The sequence below is a fragment of the Hemicordylus capensis genome, chromosome 5, assembly GCF_027244095.1.
Source record: "Hemicordylus capensis ecotype Gifberg chromosome 5, rHemCap1.1.pri, whole genome shotgun sequence".
NCBI classification, from domain to species: domain Eukaryota; kingdom Metazoa; phylum Chordata; class Lepidosauria; order Squamata; family Cordylidae; genus Hemicordylus; species Hemicordylus capensis.
This window is the reverse complement of record NC_069661.1, coordinates 163,678,057-163,702,179: the sequence shown is the minus strand read 5'-3', so window position 1 is coordinate 163,702,179 and position 24,123 is coordinate 163,678,057. Positions and strand designations below refer to the sequence as shown.

General features: G+C 42.8%; 1 protein-coding gene across 7 annotated transcripts in view; it reads left to right on the top strand.

The window, feature by feature from the left end:
- The window catches only part of PLXNB2 (plexin B2), a 467,944-nt gene that overhangs the window by 32,899 nt on the left and 410,922 nt on the right, over nucleotides 1–24,123 (top strand). For 2 of the 7 annotated variants that reach the window (XM_053253233.1, XM_053253235.1), the window contains exons 2-3: nucleotides 13,407–13,474; nucleotides 14,996–15,234. The exons of 4 other annotated variants lie outside the window; for them this stretch is intronic. The gene's annotated coding sequence lies outside the window, so the exon portion shown is untranslated. The remainder of the gene's footprint in view (nucleotides 1–13,406; nucleotides 13,475–14,995; nucleotides 15,235–24,123) is intronic. One more of the 7 variants, XM_053253234.1, reaches the window with a different exon arrangement.

Here is a 24,123-nt window from a genome sequence, read left to right as displayed (position 1 = left end):
CAAAATCATCTCTCAAGTTCCAACCCCACACAATGAGTACCTCCATCTTATCTGGATTCAGGCTCAATTTGTTATCCCTCATCCAGCCCATTACCGCATCCAGGCAGGCATTTAGAGAGGTTATGCCCTCTCCTGATGATGCTGACATGGAGAAATATATTTGGGTGGTATCAGCATACTGATAGCACCTTGCACCACATCTTCTGATAATCTCACCCAGTGGTTTCATGTAGATGTTAAACAACATCGGAGACAATATGGAGCCCTGAGGCACACCATACAAAAATTCAGATTTTGAAGAAGTCTCCAAGGGGCACCTGCCCGAGAGGTAGGAGTGGAACCACTGCAAAGTAGTGCTTCCAACTCTCAACCCCCTCAGACGCTCCAGAAGGATACTATGGTCGATAGTATAGAAAGCCGCTGAGAGGTCCAAAAGGACCAACAGAGTCACACTTCTTCTGTCGATTCCCAAGTGGAGATCATTCATGAGGCTGACCAAGGCAGTCTCCACCCAATAGCCCGCCCAAAAGCCGGTTTGAAATTGGTCAAGATCCATTTCAAACTGGATATCTACATCGGTGGGAGTGAGATGTTGTAGAAGCCCATGGGCATGCTGCTACTTGCAAAGCAGCCTCCTGGACTTCTCACTCCAATGGAAGTGGGCTGCAATCTTGCAGGACTTCTCCACAAGTGCCATCATGGCAGCAACAGCACCTGCCATGGGGCGGCCCTGTTCCCTGGACGCCTTGACCTCCTTAAGACTAAGAATGTCCCTGAAAACCAGGTGGAGTGTTTGTGCCATGCAACAGATGTTCACACACTTCAACACTGACATTGGAGCCATTGTCTGTCACAATGAACCCCCTTCTGAGGTGTGGCTACCCACCTAACCACTCCATAGTTTGGCAGCCAATTACGGTTGCTACATTCTTCTTGGTGTGCTTGACATACAAGTTCTCCATGTTCAAGATGGCCCACCTATACCAAAATGCATTGTGGGACATGCTGGAGCCAGAGGCAGCAACAGAGGGTCCCCCCCTCTCTCTGCACCCCACCAGTGGGCAGTCAGGGCCAGAAAAGCAGCACACATTTCACTCTCACTGTTCCACAGATCAGTGGTGAAATGAACACTGCTGCCAGCCATTGCTGCAAGCAGCATAGCAGACATAAGTTCCCTGCATCTCACGTACAGATAGGGGACCATGTTCCAGCTGAACATGGTCCTTGAGGGGATGGTGTAGTTGGGCGCTAGTGCCTGGAGTAGCCAGCAGAAGCTGGTGTTCTCAACTAATTGAAATGGTTGGTCATCAGTGGCCATCATCTCCCCTATAAGGCTGGTGAGCAGATGTGGGTCCACGTGCACCCACCGCTTGACTGGCAGCGTGCCCTGCTTCATGGAAGCATTTCCACAGCCCCTGTCAGTGCTAGTCGCAGGCACACTAGTGGAGTTCTGGGTGATGTCGCAGCATATGTTGCCACATGGAGGTCATCCCCAGATGCTTAGCATCCTTGCCCTGACTAACCTGTGCCCTGCAGTGGATGCAGCGAGCAGCAAGCAGCAGTTGGGGCATCTTGAGGGAACTCAAAATGCTGCCAAACATTGCTACTCTGGGTGGCCTCTGACATCCTGGATGCCATCTTGGGCCTTCTAGGTGGCAGCAGATCAAGGGGAGCTGCTGCTCACCCGCTGCTGTCACCCACCCCCTTCCACCCTGCATGGAAGGAGGAGGACCCGGCTTCACTGGAGGAGGGGCCACCCCCTCTACCTCAGCAGCAGATCCTCCCCCCCCCCCGGAACCGGACAGGGAGGACCCAGGACTGAACTCCGCCATAACCTGGGCATCATCGGGGGAACCCTACTGAGTGGTGAGAAGAGCATTTGAGGAGGCTGCAAGGGGGTGGGAAAATCTCGCTGCACTGTTAGCCATCAAGACCTTGCTCTCCACCCACCACAGAAGAAGCTTCCCTGGCAGGAGAGCCCCCATGCACCACTGCACAGGGTGCAAGTCCTGGTGGTGCACAACCCAAATGGACCTGCCACTAGTCCAGGCACTGCTTGGCAGCAGCAGGCTCCTCCGGATAGGAGGGCCTTTGCGCTGCTGCCTCACCTGGGCCAAAGAATTCACCGATGGGGACCTGTGGGACCCCATGCTGGTGACTCTCTTCCCCCACCGGTGTCTTCTTTTCCCCCACCCCAGCCTCCCATACCAGCTTGGGGACCCCTCCCATCTCTGCCTGTCACCCCACTGTGAGCTTTGCTCACCACACAGTGTTCAGACATTCCCAAAGACCCAGGGGGGCTTTAGAAAAACACTGAAAAAATGTAAAAAAGATTGGGTGGAGTGTGTGGGTAGGCTTGTTTTAAATAGGCGGCGTTGTTTTCAGATAGGTTTAAAAAAACTTCCTATTTGAAAACAACACCTATTTAAAACAAGCCTACCCACACACTCCACCCACAACAATACAATTTATCACAAAAAACAATGCAATAAAATAGAAAAGGGGAGGGCAACTAAGGGGGGACCTGTGAAAATAAGAAACAAACTGTAAATGAAAAACACAGGAAAATATACTTCCCCACACCCCAAAAGAAAGGAGGCCCTATTTCAGGAAAAGTAAAGGGGACAACAAAGTAAGCACTTACCCCCTCATTGTCCTGGAGATCTTCTGCCCCATAGAAAGAATGACTGTGGGCATGGGGAAGGAGTGAGGGGAAAAGAAAGAAAAAGAAACAGGAGGACAGCGGGGGAGAGGTGCTGCTGGACTCTGTAGCAGACAGTGTGCTAAGTACAGCAAGAAGAGGGTTAACCAAGAAAAGCACCTGCATCAGAGAAAACGAGGACACCCCCCCGAACAACATAAAAACAACTAGCAGTGGCTGCTGAGTTGAAGAACCTCTATTCTCAACTCAGCCAATAGATTTAAAAGCAGCATCCACCACTGCAGAAGCAAAAAGGTTGGGGGATAGTGGGGTGCTGGGGGTTAGGGGAATGGGCTAGAGCGAGGCCTCAGGCCAAAGGGCCTGGGTGTCCTGGCGCAGGAGAGCGGGGAGAGAGACACTCACTCACTCACTTGGGGCGGAGGGAACCAGCATCCAAACAAACACACACACAGTCACTCCAGGGGGGAAATGGTTTAAAGCATGGAGGGAATAGTGGGGGTGGGGGAGCAGAAAAAAAGGCAGAAGGGTTTGGGAACAAAAACACACAGCAGTCTGCCAGGCAGACTCTCACCACTAGCACCAGCAGCCCAGAAGCCCAGAAGCAAGCCAAGGAAGATTGCAGCCCAAATGGTTTTGCTAGGCTAGAAGCTTGGCTTTAAGTAGGATTTGAAAATTCCTCCTTTTGGACCCCCCCCCCCTTTGCCCCCCTCGGACAGTAGGGTACCAGTTCTCAAGGACTGGCACAGTGCAGAGCCTACCAGAGAGCCAGACTCCTCTGGCCAATCAGGGAAGCAAGAGCTAAGCCAATAAAATCAAGCAACACAAGTCACACAAAATGGAGAAATAGGAGCCAAAATGGACTCTAGAACCTTCAAACTGGCACGAACTGGTTTGAACTGAACCTGGCTCAATTGTTTCGAACTGGCATTGCCAAAGCAATTCCCTGTTTGAACCGAACCTGTTCGAATTCGAAACTCTTTGCACATCCTAGTCATGGACAGTTAAGCTCCAACTGTAGTTTCCTTCTGAATAATTAAGGCTACACCTAATTGTTGCAGGGAGGACTGTGAGAAGAGAGCACTTTGCAACTTAAAATGGCAAGTAGTTATAAAGGTGGAACAGAGTATAAACATTAGTGCAGCATTGAATGCTCCATCAATACAAATGTTGAGGAGGGGTTAATCACCCCTTTTTTGCTGAGTGTTTTTATGTGCTCACATAAAGCATCATTGCTTCTTTGCTCAACCTGTAGCTTTGGTATGGTTTCTTGAAATTGGGTTTCTCTCTGAGGTTGAGTTGGAGATCACATAGACAGCATGATGATTTTGGGAAATGCAGCCATTTGGATTAAATAATTTTAACTTCATGAAGCCAAATAAGTGTGTGAACAGGACAGGATTGCATTCATTCTAGGTATTTATTTCTTTAGTTTATCCCACTATAAATAAAAATACTTCCATAGTGGCAAACAAAAGTATACAGTCAAAATTATCATAAAACAAGAGAGTTAAAATGCAAGAATAGAAACAGCAGATATCATGGCTGCTCCACAACATAATGAAAGCCTAAAAGGTCTTGACCCAACTCCAAAAGAAAAGAGTGTTCCTGGGGAGCAGCATTACAAGGACAGAGTTTCATGTCTGAGAGAGACTCTCTGTCTTCACCATAATATATTTGCCCTCATATGGTGAGGGCAACTCAAGTCTCTAGAACTGATGCCAGTGCATTGTCATGTTAACCCCTGCTAACTTGGCAAAGAGGCGCCTTTTAACATTGCTATTCTCTTTATTTAGCGGGGGGGGGGGGGAGTAACTGGCACTATCCACCCCCAGCACAGTACCTCCAGTGACTGTTGCTGATGTATATCTTATGTTTCTTTTTAGATTGTGAGCCGTTTGGGGATGGATCCATTTTATGTATTTATTATTTCTCTGTGTAAACTGCTCTGCACCATTTTTGGAAGAGTGGTATAGAAATTGAATTAATTAAATGATGATGATAAATATAATATAATGTTGTTATGGGAATAGGCATGGCCATGGAGACAGTTGGCAGCTTGGTAGTGGTGTGCACGAACCGGTCCGGAGGCCATGTTAGAGGCCTCCGAACCGGTTCGGAACCTGGCTGGTCTGGCGGTCCGGCACTGGGGGGGTCTGTCTTTAAGGGTGGGGGATAGTACTTACCCCTCCCGCCGCTCTTCCCCCTCCAGTGCTGCAGTTAAAAGTGAAGTTTTGGGGGCGGCAGCATTCCTCCCTGCCGCCCCTGCCCCCGTCGTTGCCTGGAAGTTGTGTAAAATACCAGCACGCATGCGCCTGTTGCAGGGCACGCACACCCATCGCTGTCGTGCGTGTGCCGCGACGGGCGCATGCATGCTGGTATTTTACACAACTTCCAGGCAATGACAGGGGCAGGGGCGGCAGGGAGGAACGCTGCCGCCCCCAAAACTTCACTTCACATCCCTTTCTCGCTTTATAAGGCAGCCGTAATTGAACAAAGTCCCACACCTGAAATGTTCACTGTTTTGTACGTTGTTTCTGATTTACGTACAATTTGCTTCTCCTTCATCCAACCATGAATCGCTGCATCCTTGGGGTGAGATGGCATGGAAACCCCTATTAAGTTGTTGCCAATGAGTACGTTTGGTGGTAGCTTTGCATCCTCTCAGTAGTTCAAAAGGTGCACTGCTGTAGTAGAATGACTCATTCCTGTAGTAGAATGAGGAGTAGTTAGATAAGCAAATAGTTTCATGGATTGCCTCCTTCCAGGGTTGTTGTTTCATAGTAGCCAGTTGTAAACCTTGTTTCATTAATCTCTTCATCATTAATGAAGGGGGGACCTCAGAAGACCCCCCACTGTGGCAGCACCCCTGAAGTCCCACAGTGGTAGTAAGTCTGCTCCCCCCCCCCACCAAGTTGGGCCTTAATCAATTTGGACTTGAGCCAGACTAGGCCCAGCTTTAGTGTGCACAGAACTGGACCAGACCCAGTTCAGTTTGAGTCTGGTTTTACTCACTGGGTTTCCCAGTTTTGACCAGAAAAGAGTACATAAAGAGTACAAATAACAATGTCAATATAACAAATATAAATAAAATAAAGAAATAAGATTATAATTAACAATGGTAAAATATCTAACTAAGGAGTATTCATAACCTCCAAACGTATCCCACCCACAATGTAACAAAATTTGGCAACCTTCCACAATCTGGCCATGTTCTGTTCAGCTAAAAAATGAGATAAACCTAAATTATTATCCAAATCTGGGTATAAGGCAAGTTCAGGGCAAATAAGCTCAAATCTAGCATCATTATAAAACTGGCAGTGTAAAATAACATGGGCCGTACTTTCCATCTCTCCTGAACTACATGGGCACACCCGATCTTCCTGGGGGATACCATGAAACCTTCCTTCCAGCACTGCTGTGTGCAAAGCATTACAGCGGGCTAAAGTCGGGGCCCGACGAAATTTAGAGATAGATAAATGGAAAAGATATGCTGCGGATGAATAATTCGAAATCTGGCTGCCCAGGAACACATTTGCCGGAATGGCTCCTTGATCAATCTGGCGTTCCATGTCAAAAATTCTCTCTCGCAGCCTGGTCCTTGCAGTATCATACTTTAGGGATAGAATAGCGGCCAGAGAGAAGCCATAGTATGTTAATCTATCCTCCAAATTCTTAATCCAACCAGAATGGTTTGTGTCTTTAAGTACTAAAGATACTAGACCCTTGGAGCAAAATATAAGTTTTAACCAGTAGTCAAAGATAGCTATCCAAGCCCGGGGCTCCAATTTCATCATCCCAGTTTCAAGATGCAAATCCGCTCTAGGCACACAGCCAGGAACTTGGAATATATGTTTCAAAAAATTTGATTGTACAGCTTCCAATTTATTAAAGCAAGGATAAATGCCCAGCTGTATACCGTATAGAAGCTGTGGACATACTTTAGCTTTAAACAGTTTGATTGCTTCTGGGATGAATTTGGCACCTCTTGATCGATAATAAGCTTGAATTGAAAAAGTGCCCTTTTTGGCAGTCTCTATAATATACAGTGAGGGAAATAAGTATTTGATCCCCTGCTGATTTTGTCCATTTGCCCTCTGACACAGAAATGACCAGGCTATAATTGGAATGGTAGGTTTATTGTAGCTGTGAGAGACAGAATAACAACAAACAAACCCTCAAAAGCCCAGTGCCCAAAAGTCAGTGATGGATTTGCATTGTAGTGAGGGAGATAAGTATTCAATCCCCTATCAACCAGCAAGATTTCAGGCTCCCAGGTGTCTTTTCACTATATGCAGGTAACGAGCTGAGATGAGGAACACCCTCTGTAAGGGAGTGCTCCTAATCCCAGCTTGTTACAGTACCTGTATAAAAGACACCTGTCCATAGAAGCAAGCAATCACTCAGCTTCCAAACTCACCACCATGCCCAAGACCAAAGAGCTGTCGAAGGATGTCAGGGACAAGGTTGTAGACCTGCACAAGGCTGGACTGGGCTACAAGACTATCGCCAAGCAGCTTGGTGAGAAGGTGACTACAGTTGGCACGATAACTCGCAAATGGAAGAAACACAAAATAACTGTCAATCTCCCTCGGTCTGGGGCTCCATGCAAGATCTCACCTCGTGGAGTTGCAATGATCATGAGAACGGTGACAAAGCAGCCCAGAACTACACGGGGGGAACTTGTCAATGATCTCAGGGCAGCTGGAACCATAGTCACCAAGAAAACAATTGGTAACACACTACGCCGTGAAGGACAGAAATCTTGCAGTGCCCGAAAGCTCCCCCTGCTCAAGGCAGCACATGTACAGGCCCATCTGCAGTTTGCCAATGCACATCTGAATGATCCAGAGGAGAACTGGGCGAAAGTGTTGTGGTCAGATGAGACCAAAATCGAGCTCTTTGGCATCAACTCAACTCGCCGTGTGTGGAGGAGGAGGAATGCTGCCTATGAGCCCAAGAACACCATCCCCACCGTCAAACATGGAGGTGGACACATTATGCTTTGGGGGTGTTTTTCTGGTAAGGGGACAGGACACCTTCACCGCATCGAAGGGACGATGGACGGGACCATGTACCATCAGATCTTGGGTGAGCACCTCCTTCCCTCAGCCAGGGCATTGAGAATGGGTCGTGGATGGGTATTCCAGCATGACAATGACCCAAAACACACAGCCAAGGCAACAAAGGAGTGGCTCAAGAAGAAGCACATGAAGGTCCTGGAGTGGCCCAGCCAGTCTCCAGACCTTAATCCCATAGAAAATCTGTGGAGGGAGCTGAAGGTTCGGGTTGCCAAACATCAGCCTCGAAACCTTTCTGACTTGGAGAGGATCTGCAAAGAGGAGTGGGACAACATTCCTCCTGGGTTGTGTGCAAACCTGGTGGCCAACTACAAGAAACATCTGACCTCTGTGATTGCCAACAAGGGTTTTGCCACCAAGTACTAAGACATCTTTTGTGAAGGGATCAAATACTTATTTCCCTCACTACAATGCAAATCCATCGCTGACTTTTGGGCACTGGGCTTTTGAGGGTTTGTTTGTTGTTATTCTGTCTCTCACAGCTACAATAAACCTACCATTCCAATTATAGCCTGGTCATTTCTGTGTCAGAGGGCAAATGGACAAAATCAGCAGGGGATCAAATACTTATTTCCCTCACTGTAGTCTCTTTGGGATGTACGGGCACCTGAAGCCTGGAAGATAAATCCAAGATACTTAAAGTGCTTAACCTGCTCTAGCCTGCAACCGTTTAATGACGACAAAGAAATTTTTGGACACTTTGCAAATACCATGATTTTGGTCTTATCACAATTGATTTCAAGAAAATTCGATTTACAGAAATCATCTAGTGAGCATAGCGCTCGTCTTAGGCCAACCTGAGTTTGCGAAGTAATCACTATATCGTCCACATACATAAGATTTGTAAGTTGTTTATCTGTTAGTTTTGGTGGATGATGTTCTATTTTAGATAAATAAGGAACAAGGGGATTGATAAATATGTTAAATAACAGTGGCACCAATATGTAGCCTTGTCTTACCCCTCTGTGGGTCGGGATTTCTTTGGTAATGGCCATATTTACTGCAGCGGACTCTTATTCGTGAGTTATTATGTAGACTTATTATCAGCCACAACAGGCAGTGGTCTATTGTCAAATTCGAAAGCCTGATCCATAGTTTTACCCTAGGAATCATGTCAAAGGCTGCCTTAAAGTTCACAAAAGCTGCATATAGGGCTCCACCTGGGTTAGAGGTGTACTTTGCAACCAAATGATGTAAAATTGAAGTGGGATCTACTACAGAATGGCCAGGACGGAAACCAAATTGCTCCTCATTAAGTATCCCATGGTCATCAAACCAATCTAGTAGTTTGTTGAATAGTTGTCTAGCATATAACTTTCCTATAATATTAAGCAGCCTATTAGGGCGATAGTTTGCCGGTAACTCTGTGCAGTTTTGTGCACACCCCTATGAGGTACCCTGTTTTTGCATGGCCATCCTTTAGTTATGTAAGCTTTAATTTCATTTCTTCTATACCTAATCTTTGTAGGTATCGACATGTCACGGCATCTAAGTATCCTTTCCAAGGCCTTCATTGCAAACTTACCAAGTACAAGTCTGCAGTGTATTTCTTGACTGCTGGATCCTTTACTGTTGATGGTTGATCCTAAAAGGCAGAAACTATCCACCACTTCAATATCTTCATTATCAAATCTGGGACTGGTTGCTGTACCCATTGTCTTTAGTTTAGCTTTCTTTACTTTTAATCATAGTCCCATTTCTTCACTGTGCTCCTTGACTTTCATTACGAGAGCTTGCAGATCATCCGAATTCTCAGCTATCATCAGCGTAGCACAGGTTATTGACATTTCTTTCTCCAGCTTTTAAACCATGCTCATCTTCTTCCAATCCAGCTTCTCTCAGTATATGTTCAGCATATAAATTGAATAAAGAAGGAGAAAGTATACAGTCTTGTCTTATTCCTTTGCCAATCTGGAACCAGTCTGTTTCACCATCTTTTTTCTGGACTGTGGCTTCCTGTCCTGCATATAGGTTTCTCATGAGGACAATGAGATGTACGTGGACACCCATTTTCCTAAGGACATTCCACAACTTGACATTGTCGATGCAATTGAAGGCTTTTCTGTAGTCAATAAAGCACATATTGACTTCTTTTTTGGTATTCTTTGGCTTTCTCAGTTATCCAGCATGTATCAGCAATGATGGCTCTTGTTCCTTGCCCTTTTCTGAAACCATCTTGAACATCTGGCATTTTCCTTTCCACATAGGGCTCTAATCTGTTAAGGATATTGTGCGATGGTTTGTGCAATCTGTTAGGTCTCCTTTCTTTGGTATTGCTGTGTAAACTGACATCTTCTAATCTGTTGACCACTGTGTCGTTCTCCAAATTTTCTGGTATAGTTTGGTTAGAGCCTTGACTGATTCTTCTTCTGTTGCCTGCCATATTTCTGTAGCTGTTCCATCAATTCCTCTAGCTTTCCAACTTGGCAATGACCGGAGTGCTGAACTAACTTCGTACTAGAGGTTCTTGCAAGTAGGGAATATCTTCTAGAGTATCCTGGATGTTGATGTCCCTGCTGTACAGATTTTCAGTATACCCCTGTCTCTGATCTTCTCTGAATCAGTTACTATCTGTCCTTTGGCATCCCTTAACATACCAATTTGAGGGTGGAATCTCCTTCTGAGTTCAGAGATCTTTTGAAAAACCTTCCTTGTTTTTCTGTGTCTATTTCCTTCCTCAAGGTCTTTACAGATACCATTGTAGTATTGCTCCTTCTCTCTTCTAACAGCTTTCTGAAAATCCCTATTAAGTTCCTTCCTGAGATCTTTATCTTTCTTGACTTTGGCTTCTCCCCCTCTTCTTGGCAATTTCCACTATCTGTTCTATCCATTTTGCTTTCTTCTGTTCCTTGTCCTTTGGCAGTCTCCTTTCACATTTGTCCTTAACAACTTCTTTGATTTCCTTGGGTTCCCTATGAGTGAGGTTCAGAACTTCAAAGCGGTTCCTGATGTACTCCTTGAAAATAGTGGGTATCTTCTCAAGATCGTATTGTGGAAACTGGATAGCTTTGTTTTTCTACTTTCACTTGACTTGGAACTTGCAATGAGCAGTTGGTGATCTGTTCCACAATCGGCCTTCAGCCATGTCTTTGCTGTTATAATGAGCTCTTCCACCTCCTTGCACCAATAATGTAATCAATTGGATTTCTGCGTACTTCATCTGGTGAAGTCCATGTGTATAGGTGCCGCTTTAGTTGTTTGAAGAATGTGGTGTTTGAAGAGATTATTGGCTTGGCAGAAACTATTAAGTAATTCTTCTTCTTCATTTATGCTTCCTAGGCCATATAGTGTTTTCTTCCTTACCATTTCCGGTGTTGGCATTCCAGTTTCCAACAACCAGCAGCACATCTTGCTTGATTGTTGTTTCAATTTCAGACTGAACTTGAACATAAAACCCATCAACTTCCTCTTCTTCTAAATCAGTCATTGGGGCATAGAGTTGAAAAACTGTCATGTTAGAGGGTTTTCCACGAAATCAAATTGATACTAGTCAGTCACTGACCGCATTGTTCCCAAGTACTGCCATTGCTTTATCCTTCCTGACTATGAAAGAAACACTCTTTCTTCTTTGTTTTTCATGTCCTGAGTAGTGTATGGTATGATTTTCTGACTGTAAGTGTCCTATCAGTCCATTTTAATTCACTAATGCCCAAGATGTCACTCTGTAGTCGATTCATTTCATCTTTCACTGTGTCGCACTTTCCTATATTCATGCTTCTTATGTTCCATGTTCCCACTGTAATTCTGTCTTCGCAGTTTTGGATTTTCTTTTCCTGCATGGCAACATCAGCCGCTAGATGTCCAAAAGGCTTTAATCTAACCATGTCATAAACACCATTGGTACTCTGAGAGATCCTCAGTTCTTCTCCAGTGACATGTTGAATACCATCCGACCTGAGGGGCCCATTATCTGTCACTACACCGACAATCAATCTGTTTTGTCTATCCATGTGGTTTTCTTGGTAAAATACAGGAGTGGGTTACCATTGCCTTCTCCTGCACAGTATGAAATGATACCTTTGTTGTTGTCATTGAAATGACCATCTGCCTCCGGCACCTCCCTATATCATTTCTGCCCAATATTGGTGCCTGCTTGCTTTAGCTGGATAGCTGGGGTGACCTTCACACTTTGGGTGACCCTACTGGAAGTATACCTCCCGGTGTACTTCTCTCATCCCTCCCAGGTACACCCCACCACCACGATGAGGCAGCATAGCAGGACTTGGGATGTGTGTGTGCAGAGATGGGTAGATAGTGCAAAAACACTGTGTTCCACCTTATGATGGAAAGAACACAGTTTCTGAAAATTCAACATATGGTGTTATGTGGAATTTTTGTTTTTGCTAAAGACTAAATTATGGAAAGTATTTAAAAGAAAGCTACCTAATGGTGCAGTGGGGAAATGACTTGACTAGCAAGCCATAGGTTGCTGGTTGGTATCCTTGCTGGTATGTTTTGCAGACTATGGAAACATCTATATCAGGCAGCAGCTATATGGGAAGATGCTGAAAGGCATAATCTCATACTGCATGGGAGATGGCAATGGTAAACCCCTCCTGTAGTCTACCAAAGACAACCACAGGGCTCTGTGGTCACCAGGAGTCGACATGGACTCAACGGCACACTTTACCTTTTCCTATAAAAGAAAAGGGTAGTGGTGCAAAAGGATAGAGCTTTCCTTTTGCAATGAGCAAAGAATATTGCATCATATGACACTTTCCCAAAGATACAGCTTTAGAAGCCTTTGTTACCTTGGGGGCTAGGCATTAATGGTACTGTTTCTATGGCATTGCTATCTGAATATAAATATGTACATACCAACACAGCTACAAGGTACCTGAAGCCATGGGCGTAACTACCATTAGGCAAGGGGAGGCAGTCATCTTGGGGCCCCACTGCCTCGAGGGGCCCCCCAGAGGCACATCACATGACTCCCCACCCGCCCATGTTGCACCACCTATAAATTATGTTGAGTCTCTTGGAGATTGGCAGGAGCAGAGAGTAAAAAAACTACAGTAGATTCAATGTGAACTAGATATTCACCGTATTCATAATGGGGATGTGAGTGTGAGTCCACGATATATTGTGAAGTGTGTTTGTGTGTGGATATCAGCGAGGGGCCCATTTTAAAATCTTGTCTCTGGGTCCCCTCCAACCTTGCTACGCCCCTGCCTGAAGCTCCATGTTAGAGAATCCTGAAGCTATAAATTTCCCCTCTTTCTCAGTAACATAGTTTCCTTCTCTACTTTGGAGGTCAGATAAATGCCCCCACTGCACATCTGTTTAACAAGTTTTCGCTCAAGCTTTCAATATCTGCAAAAATAGCTGTATATGTTCTGAACTATGCTATGTCCTTTAGAAAAAGATACTTTGCATTAAATATACTAAATCTCTATTACTTTCAAACCTTTATCATCTGCCATAACTTAATCTACAAAAGAGAGAAAAAGTTAGAGGACAGTAGGTTTTATAGAATATTCTTGAGAAGGCGAAGTTTTAAGTATACTTTACTTAAGAGGTATTAAATATATCTTCTAGATTTCATTTTTACTACAGTTTGGGTGACTGAAAAAAAAGAGGCAAAAGTAGCAAGAAGGTGCATAACATGCTGTTATCTGCTAGTGTAATATAGCTGCAGTTCAAATAATTTTTAAATGTGTTTGCAGGGAAGTACCTGTTTCTATGACAATGCAGCAGCAGTTTAATTGCAAATACTTTTAATACCAGCCACAAAGTAAGTATAATACACATACGCAATGTTTAAAATGTTTGGTCATGTTTTTACAGAAGTATGCAGATAATGATTTGAAAAATATAAAAGGTGATGTGTGTGTACCCGTTTTTGAATAAACACTAAAAACCAGTTGAACAGGCTTTTGAATTGTGCTCTGCTTCAATATAAGCTGAAGGGATAGTTGCTGAGGTGATGTAGCTGCATGCTTTTAGTGTTGATCTAATTTTAATCCTGGGTGCAGTAGGTACCATCCATTACAAATGCAGATCTCTTTATTTACCTTGTGTGAGCCATAGGCTAGGTTACATCTGATTTTTATAAAACCTTTCCTAGGACAGTCTATATTTCAATATGTATAGTGGAAACCTGCTCAAACTTTATGTGATGGATTGCTTATTGACCACTTGCTTCTGTTATCAAGTGACCAATAAGCTTAGTTTCCAGCACTGAGAGAGCTTCTTGAGTACTAAGAAATCTTAAGAATATTCTAGTAAGTTTTTACATAGTAGTTTGGGTCTGGAATGCATAATTGCAATAGCCTTTGCAATGTCCATTGCACTGTCTGTTGTAAAAACAGGATTTCCACATCTTACTCCTAGATGTAATAGTTGGAATGATGTAGGCCTTGACAAATTTTGTTTGCATCTAGGAGCCAGATAATGGACACTTGACAAAATCACTGGACATAGTGGCAGATGTTATGGAGCGGGCAGGGGGTAAATGTGCTTTTTATTCCCTTTTTCAAGTAACATGCTTGGAACAGAAACAGGACTGCCTGGGACAAACTAAGATTTTATTAAATAATCCTATCTCTGAATATACTAGTCTAGATGCCACAGTTAAATTTCTATGCACTGTGGCTCTTCAATGTTTGGGATTCGTCAAGCTGTGGTTTATCACACAGATGACAGTCATCACCTGGAGACACTTTCTGCCCTTAGAATTGGCCACTGAAAATGTGGAGTAGCATGGGAAGTAGCAGTCAGCAGCACAAAGTGGCGTGTAGTAAACTCACAATGGAAATCTTCAGCAGTATCCCTATGACAACTGAGAGTGTGTGGTGTCACCTGATGCTGTGCAAGTTGAGTTTCAAGTCCCACAGTGTTCAACGGGGCTTTCTTTCAATATAAGGAAGCATGTATATTATTGCAGTCATATGCTAGAAATCTTCCTTTAAATACTAAATTCAGTGCCCAATAACGCACAGGTTTTTAAGAGTTTTTCAGGAACAAAATAATTGTTCTGTAGTGTTTTTCTTAAATATACAGTTACGGTGAAGAAGCACAGCTGATTGCATGACACACATATTTTACAGTATGTTGAGTTTTAAAATCAGATAACTTTGCTTGGGCATCTGTTCAGTTTTGAGAAAATGGGATCTTGTAAAGCGGCTTCTAGAGAATGGATACATTAGTAACTAAGTATCTAAGACAGAGTGCATTCCCCCCCCACCAAAAAAAAAAACTTTTTTTCAGGAATGCATTCCATAGGGGATTACTACTAAGCTGTTTTTATTCATAGGAATGCCAGAGATTGTTGGCTGCCAGCTGTTTCTGACTGCAATTTGTGGTGCATCTTTGAGATCCTAGCTGGGCTGCTTATGGAAAAACACGAGTGGAAATCTCTCTGCTGGCTGAACGCTATTCACAGGGGGATGATCTATTGCTTTTCAAGCTCAGATTGATGCAAAGAGAAATCTCTTCTTCCCAAAGAAGCATTGTACACATCTTGGATACTATTCAACTGTTGTGGAGTGGAGGGTAAATATTGTCTTAAATGGGTTTTTTGTAGCAAGTATACTTTAAATTTTTTTTTAAAAAATTACATAATTGCTGCCTGGCCTTCCTCACTCTTTAGGTGACATGGTCTTATGACACACAATCTTTAACATATTTGTACTGTCTTCAGTTCACTCTGAAAACTGTATATGTAGCTGTACAAACTGAAAAGAGACCTAGGCTATACACACTTATAGGATGTAAATCTTCAATGTGACATACTTCTGAGTGAGCCTGCTTAAGTTTGCACTCTACAGTTCTGCCAGGTAGAATTCGCCTTACCCTGATGGGTCAGGCTTGGATTTTACAGCAAAAACTGTAAGATGCATTTAGTGAGAGTCATCTTGGCATTCAAGAAAATTTAGCATTCTATATATGTACTGCTTGAGGCAGGAAAAAGGAAGTTTCTTAATAAATATATCTTCAATTCTTTCTTCCCCCATATATAGTTGCTGATACATTAAGATGGTTAGAATTTCCAAATCCTTTGGTTAAATGGATTTAGCAGTGTGTGGGTGGTGCATTTAAACACACACACACCCCAAAACCAAGCCATTTGTTACACTAAGTTAGGCGTGTGCTATTCTATCCTTTGAGAAATGTAGCATGAGGAATACAAAGGCTTCTCATTCATCAAAATGTATCATGGTGTCACTAATTCTATTTTTGAGCTATGAATCGTGGGTGAATTTATGAAAGATACCTCTGGAAGAAGCCATCTGTCTGAATGACAAGACGTTGGAAGCTATTAGTGCAGTAGACATAAGGGCGATATGACAGAAAGATTAATTACTTTAAAATATTTAAGGAAGATGAACTTTAACATCAAAGGAAGTTAGTATTTGATCCAGCACTTCTGACTTTTATATAAATCACTTGAGTTTTCATTTCTTGCCATCTGCTAGTACTTCAGTGTTCCTTATCTATTGAACTACACTGTTGAACCCTCTTGGCAATGTTAGGAGGATTAAAGTATTGTTTTCATTGTTTTCATTGTCCAAATAAGTAAACAGAAGCTTGAAAAGTCTAAAGCAGTGCATGGATCATTTCAGTTCATCTAAGGATTAAATACATATGTTAATTTTTCTATATGGATGCTGCTTCTACATGCTACTGTAGCAGGGGCGGAGCCACCACTGAGCAGATGGGTTCAAAGAACCCAGGTCTCGGCCCTTCGGGGGCCACACCTTGTGCCCTAGACATGCCCCCCACATCTAACGTCAGAGGTGGGGGGCTTGGTCAAACACTCCCTGTGTCTGCTGTCAGATGCAGGGGGTGGGTCTAGGGGGGCCGTGGTAGTGGCAGAATCCTGGCCGTTGCTGGCCTCCCTCCGCTCCTGTACTGTGGTACAATATGAATTGTAAAATCACACAGGATGGCCGAAAGGCATGGTTGATCTTCCTTATGTGGAAGTAACCACATCATCTGCCAACCCCATATGATACCCTGAGTGAGACATCACTGTGTAAGAATTATTTTTCATTTATTCATTTGTTCACTTAAGACCTTCATTTAGTTATCCATTCAGGGAACTTGCATTCATTTCCTTGCTGTTATTTTATTCATTTTTGTTTGCCATTCCTCATGTACTCTCATAAAGCAAAACCATGTCATTAAAGTGTATTGGGAGTTTAGAGACCATGATAGTTGAAAATGTCTTCTGGAGGGCAAAGGCCTCTCCCCTGTGGGAGACCCTCCTGCTCCCCAGCATCCATTTTCCAGAGGTCAGTATGTCTAACTTGTCCCAAACCAAATTAACTCTGAATGAATTATGAATGGGTTATGAATGAGTAACCCACTTGTTGTTTGTTCTAAGTTCTAGTTGTTAGTTTAAGAACAAATGAAAAATGAACTTAGGAGTAGTGCCCCATGCAGTCTGTTTTCATTCATTCAGAAATGAATGTAAAACTTATGCATGAGAAAGGACCAAGCTGCAAATGTACAGAGTGACTTCAAAGGGTGTAGTTCTCTTTCGTGTTCCTGGGTGCACCTCTGTTCGGATAAATGATAGGAACATAGGAAGCTGCCATATACTGAGTCTGAGTCATATACTGCCATATGTCCATCTAGCTCAGTATTGTCTACACAGACTGGCAGTGGCTTCTCCAAGGTTGCAGGCAGAAATCTCTCTCAGACCTATCTTGGAGATGCTGGGGAGGGAACTTAGAACCTCAGTGCTCTTCCCAGAGCAGCCCCATCCCCTAAGGGGAATATCTTACAGTGCTCACACATCAAGCCTCCCATTCATATGCAACCAGGGTGGACCCTGCTTAGCTAAGGGGACAAGTCATGCTTGCTACCACAAGACCAGTCATTTGTTTCATATATCAGACTATATTTGAGCAAGGCTGTGATACTAACTTTGCTAACTGAGCAAAGAGGCATAATCATAAGTGGTGATTCTCTTTATTGAGCAGGAGGAGAGCAACTGGCCCTATCCAATCCCAGCACAGCATCCCTCCAGTGTCTGTTTCTTTTCAGATTGTGGGCCCTTTGGTGACAGGGAGCCTTTATTTTATTTTTATTTATTTTTCTCTATGTAAACTGCTCTGGGAACCTTTTTTTGAAAAGCAGTATATAAATATTTTTAGTAGTGTTGCTTTGTATATTTATTTGGAAATAAGTCTCATAAGTGGGACTAATTTGTGTAAATTTGGTTAGGGTACTAAAAAGAACATTGGGGATTTTGTATACAGAAGGCTATTATCTGCAAATAAAAATGTAAAGTATGCATTTGTTTAGCAAAATACTCTAATTGTAGCATCCATTGATTTGCTGTGACTATTGTAGTCTACAAGTCATAATACTGTGTCAGATATGGCACTAGATGTTTCAAAACAGATTTTCATGAAAAATTTAAGCTGCAAGTTGTTCTTTGGTCCGGTGAAGACTTTCTTTTCCTCACATGTATATATGTGCTGGTCAAATATGATGCCGCTTAAAGGACACACACTTATTTAGTGATATGTCCTGAGATCCTATATGAGAGATGAAAATAGTTCAGGAAAGTCCACGCTTGTAACACAAAATAGGAGACTGTTTATGTTAAATGGCAGACTTGGTCTACAGATGCTTTAGTCAATGTATTTTCTAGCAAGAAAAATCTTTGTATGTGATAAGGCTTTGACATTGCAGCTGTCCTGATGCTTAGAGAAATGCATGGCTTTCAAGAAATAACCCTTTACAATAGCTGTTCTAGGCTTACAAACATTTCTGTCTTGCAAGATTTGGTGTACATGTTGATACAGAAACAAATCAGTTGCTAGGAAATATTCAAGTATGATAGATGGAAAATAGTGTTACTATCCCCCCACCCCCAGTATTATAACTTGCATGCACTACAGATCCGGTTTTTTAAACTGCCATTCTTTAAAGCTGTCTTCTTCAATAGTCTGTAAGCAAGCATACGTGTGTGATCTATGATGGTTCTAATATAAGTGGGGTGCCATTCTTTTTGTTAGAACATGGCAAATCCAGTTCTGGGTGGTGATGGGCTCCAAATCCTAGGAGGTGAAAGATTATGGAGCAAAAACAAAATGGCGGTTGAAATGTTCACCAAATACACATAAAGCAGTATTTTGTGCATCTACTGGTACACATTTAGTCACTCAGACATTTATTAGTTACAAAAAGGACTTATGTAGTATAATTGCAGGCAAGTCCACATAGGAATGATATCCAAGCCACTCACACAGAAGGAAGAGTCACCTTAACCAGAGCCCCAGTAGTCTCAGCCAGCAGTAACCTCGGCCCAGTCTGCACACACAATAGAATGAGATGGGATTGAGGCGGAAAACAGACAGTACTGCTTCAGGATGTGGGGTGCGGGTGGACATCTGAAGAGCTCAACTGGATCAGCCCATCTGGATCTAAGCCAGTATCTTGCTTCCCATAGTGGCCAACCAGATTCCTTCAGCAAGTCCATTAGCAAGGCAGGAAGGAAACAGACCTCTAGTGCTGTTGTTCCACAGCAGCTAGTAATTCTGAGGCCTTGAACATGGAGGTTCTACAAGCCATCATCCCCAACAGCCAGTGCCCATGAGTGGCTCATCCTAATGACCCAGGGTGGTGTCAAAGGAGGTGCAGCTGCCTCAGTGGCTCGCGTGCTTCCTGCCCCACCTTGAGCCCCATTGTTTGCAGGCTGGCCATTCATCAGGTAGAGCTGTGCAGTTACTGTGCAGCACAGCTGTCAGGTAGAGAAAAAGAGAGAAGCTGCTCCTTTTTTGAAGCACTGGGGTTTTTTAATAGGGGATAAAAACAATCCACAAATAGAAAGCTATCACCGTAGGAAATGACCTTAGCTGAAGTCTGACCCCCTGAGGTTCCATCTTTATTCACAAGGAGCTGTCTTTCACATGGAGGAGCATTCACACCAGGCTCCTGCCCCTACACAGTGCTTCATCCCACTCCTTTGGGGGTCTTTTACATCTCCTTCAATGACATGGTAGCACGACAGGGCCTCTTGAGGTCTGTTTCAGTGTAAACACACTGAGCTCTTCTACATTCTCACTTAACATATGTTTCCAAAGAATGCTCAAATAGACATGCGGGGGAATGAAAGAAGCTGGAGAAGAATCATTACATAACTTCATTTAAGAGCAAGTTCAACAGAAAATGCTGGGCTCCAGTGAAGAACCTTAAACTTAAGACATGCAAATCAGTGGCAAAAACAAACCAACAAAAAGCACCCAAAAAACCAACAACCTAGCAACATTGCTTTGAAAGGGAAGACCTGTGCCATGAAATCAAATATATAACTATTATCAAGATTACTTGTAGTCTCCAGATCTAGATCACAAATAGATATGAAATCCAACTTAAGCCCGTATGAATGTTCAGGGATTCCTCGATCCCTGTTTGCTGTTGATAAAAAGATGCACCACTGCTTGGCTTACTATAAGCTTATGGAAGTTTTGGAAGCTTTATCTAAAAACAATAGACAGAGATTGAGACAAGTATACTCACAACAACCATAGCTTCAGAAAATGCTGAAAAATCACACACGATGACCAAAGTAGCAATTACAGATGGTATGACTGTGCTACATATTTTCAATGAGCTTACTTCCATGAGAACATGTTTCAAGAGTTGGGAATACTTTTTTGTAAATTAATAGACAAAAAATTCCAAAATTTTGAAGAGGTTCATTTGGTTTTTTATTTGTATAAGGTTGGTTCATTGAAATCTGCTATAAGGGTGATTCAACAACGAGGATCAGATCCCATTCAATACAAAATATGACCCCAAATAAATATATAAAATATTTCAATGGCTAAGTTATTGGCACATGAAAAAACAAGATGACCTGACCATTTTCCTTGCACTCCATTTCATGAACCTATGGAAAAGCTAATAAAAAGTGGTTTATGGTCGTTCGGAGAGTTACAGCAGCTGTGACACATGATGTTGATGTTAGATCCCTTTCAACTACTCAAGAGGAAGCACACACTAAGATTATTCCTCATGCAGTGTACCTAGAACAGGGCTGCACAACTCAAATGCCCTGGTTGGCTGGAACCATCCACAACTTGGCATGAAGGGGCCAAGGTCAATTTTTTAGCACATTATTATGTTCAAATTAAAAATATTATTAGTTACTTGTGGATCTATTCCCCCTGTCAGTGGACCCATAGTTTTAACCAAGGATAGTGGCCACAGAATAGGTCCTGCCCCTGCTCAATCAGTGGAACCCCTAGAGTGCATGCCAGCCCAAACAAATGCCAAGTCTTCTCCTCTCCCTAAATTGTTGCTTTCAGGCTGCAATGCTAGGCATGCTTACATGGGAGTAAGCCTCACTTGGCATACCATAGAGCATATTTCTGAGAAAGCATGTACCGGATGGTGCTATAAGGCAGTTTCCAGCTCCTGTCTTGCTGCAAGATACCTGGGGGCCAGTAAAGTAGTCCCTGCGGCCTGAATCCGGCCCCTGGGCCTTATGTTGTGCAGGCCTGACCTAGAACATCAAGGAATCACAATGATCTATGTATACTCCCCTGACACTGATGTTAGGTTTTCATTCTTAGAAGATACCCTATAATTCCACCAGACTTGGAATTTTCCTGGGTCATGGCATGAAAAAGTACTTTGATCTTGCTTCAATTTACAATGTACTAGGTTCTCTAAAGGCCTCTACATTGCCCAGGCTGCATGCATTATCTGGGTTGGATGTAACCAGTTCCTTCATCAACAAAGGAAAATTGAAATGGTGGAAGGCATTTAATTCTACTAACAATGACCTCTTAGATGCCTTGGCCAAATTGGGTACCATACCTCTATTACTGAAGACCTCATGGCGGCTATAGAAACATTCATTTGTTAGATTTATGTTCACAAAACAATGACATATATAGGAGATTGAAGTGTTGGTTATTCACAAAAAAGAAAAGTGAAGATGAGAATCTTCCTGCAAGAAAGGGATCACTGCAGCCAGTCATTCTAAGAGCAAATGTTCAGACACTTCAGTGGAATCAAGATGATATCCTGCATCTTGACAAACCACCACCCACATAACTAGGTTGGAAAAAAGTGCAAGACAGATACAAACCAATCTTATGTACAATTCCCTGTGCTTTATGTTATGTTGGAATTGTGTAGCTGTTCATGTAGCCAAATAAGGTATTCTCCACCCTGCACATATCAAACAAATGGTCTGAGGTGTATCAGAATGTGTAAATGTGAATGAAGGAGACCCTGAGGTCTGTGACAACTTCAGCAATGTTCATCAAGAATTTATTATTAGTCATGATGAGTAGATGTTATACATTTCCACATTATTATGACACACAACCTTTTTGACCGACTCTACCTACATTTATGCCTGCAACTGTACTACATATGTTCTTTTTGTGATATGTAAAACTAATAAATGTCTCTGAATGACTAAATGTATAGCATTAACTTTTAATGGCACATAGATGCACAAAAACCTGCTTTATTTGTATTTTGTGAAAATGTTGGTCACCATTTAGTTTTTCGCCTTTACTTATTAACTGCCAGGGTTTGGAGCCCATCACAATCCAGAATTGTATTCTCGATGCTATAAAGATACCATCATTATCATTATCATTGTACCATCACAGATGCCACAGGATTTGTGTGTTGCACATTTGCTTACAGACTACATTTCAGCTACTTACACTGAAAAGTATCGGGGAACTGTATCGATATATTTGAACTCTTTCCTTTTTTTGTAATTATGACGAGCAGCTTTTAGCCTGAAACAAATGCATTTCCACTGCATGCTGTTCAAAAACTAGTTGCAGAGGGCTACCTTGTGAAGAGAGTGAGTGGGTGTGAATGGAAGATTGATTGGTCGACCGAGACCCTAATTCCAAAGTGACCTCCAGCACCACTTTCTACAGCTATCACTTTATAAAATATATTTTGCATCTGGATTGATAACTGGGGATTCTGGCAGTAGTCTTCAGGGATATAGATTTGTCTTGGGGCCATAGGAATATGTATCTATTTACAGAATGAATGGAACCAGGTTATGAATTCCTTTCCAAAATAAGGGGGATGCAGAACATGTGGATGCTTATTTATGAATGCCCCTGACCATTGCCATTTAGGTTTTTTTAAAAAAATATTAAAAGGGTAAATTCCTACTTGAACCATAGTGCCCCAAAGGAGCGTCCAAAGCCAGTGGCAATTACCATTTATTTCATTGGAAAGGAAAGGTTGTGCCGTTGAGTCGGTGTCAACTCCTGGCGACCACAGAGCCATGTGGTTTTCTTGGTAGACTACAAGAGTGGTTTACCATTGTCGTCTCGCATGCAATATGAGATGATGCCTTTCAGCACTTTCCTATATTGCTGCTTTCCCCATATTCTGGGGAAGCACACCAGCGGGGATTTGAACCGACAGCCTCCTGCTCTCTAGGCAGGTTACTTCCCCACTGCCCATTAGGTGGCTTATTGTAGTTTTATTTAAAATCCGTACTGCCTTGCAATGATGCTGCAACCTGGGGCATACAAGTTTTTTTTAAAAAAATTAGGCTGCTGCCAGGAAGCAGTACTGCCTTTCATGTTTCTGCAGAGTACAACTATGAGTTTATCTTTTATTTATTCAGGTAAGAATTTACCTTGGTAGGTAAAGTGGTAGGTAGGATCATAGTGGCTGCAGTGTTGAGGGCCACAAGTCCCCCACCCCAGGTATGCATTTTGGGATCTGCATCTTAACATGGGTGCAGTTGTAATTTCAGAATGGTTAACCACTGTTTGTCACTGCTGAATGTTCATCTGACAGACTGTTTACCCTTCATGATACCTTTGTAGATGTTTGGAGCTATAGCTAGTCGAGTTGAGATCACCTGGAAATATTACATAAATATTAAGTTTATATTTGGTCAGTATTTGGATGATTGCCTTGTTCATCTGCTGTACAGGAAAAAAAAATCTGATGCGGATAAAGCTGTTGTCTATATTGGGGACTAAATTGAATTGAAACTGGGTGGTTTTTTTCTCCATCTACATGAGCTACAGCACAATGTATAGCAGACTAAAATTGAAGCATTTCCCTCCTACCTTAGAATTTGTGGGAGTGGTAAGAGAATTGCAATTTGAAATTGTGTGACCAGAGTATGTAGAGTGGTTCACTAGAAGTAGCACTAATTCCTTTATACTTGAAGAGGTTGTAAGTGGGTTCATGATTGCAGGCTAAATCTAGGCGTATCTTCTAATTATCATGAGCGAGGGCTACATTTGAATGAACAATCTTGCATCTATAAAACTATCTAATTAATGGTCCTCCATTGTTCTTCAGAATATTAAATCCTTGTAAAGTGCAAGAATATAGCTCAAAGGACAGCCTGCAGGACAATTCTAGAAGATATTGCTTTGGTCCTGGACAACCGGGTTAATGTCCCGAGAG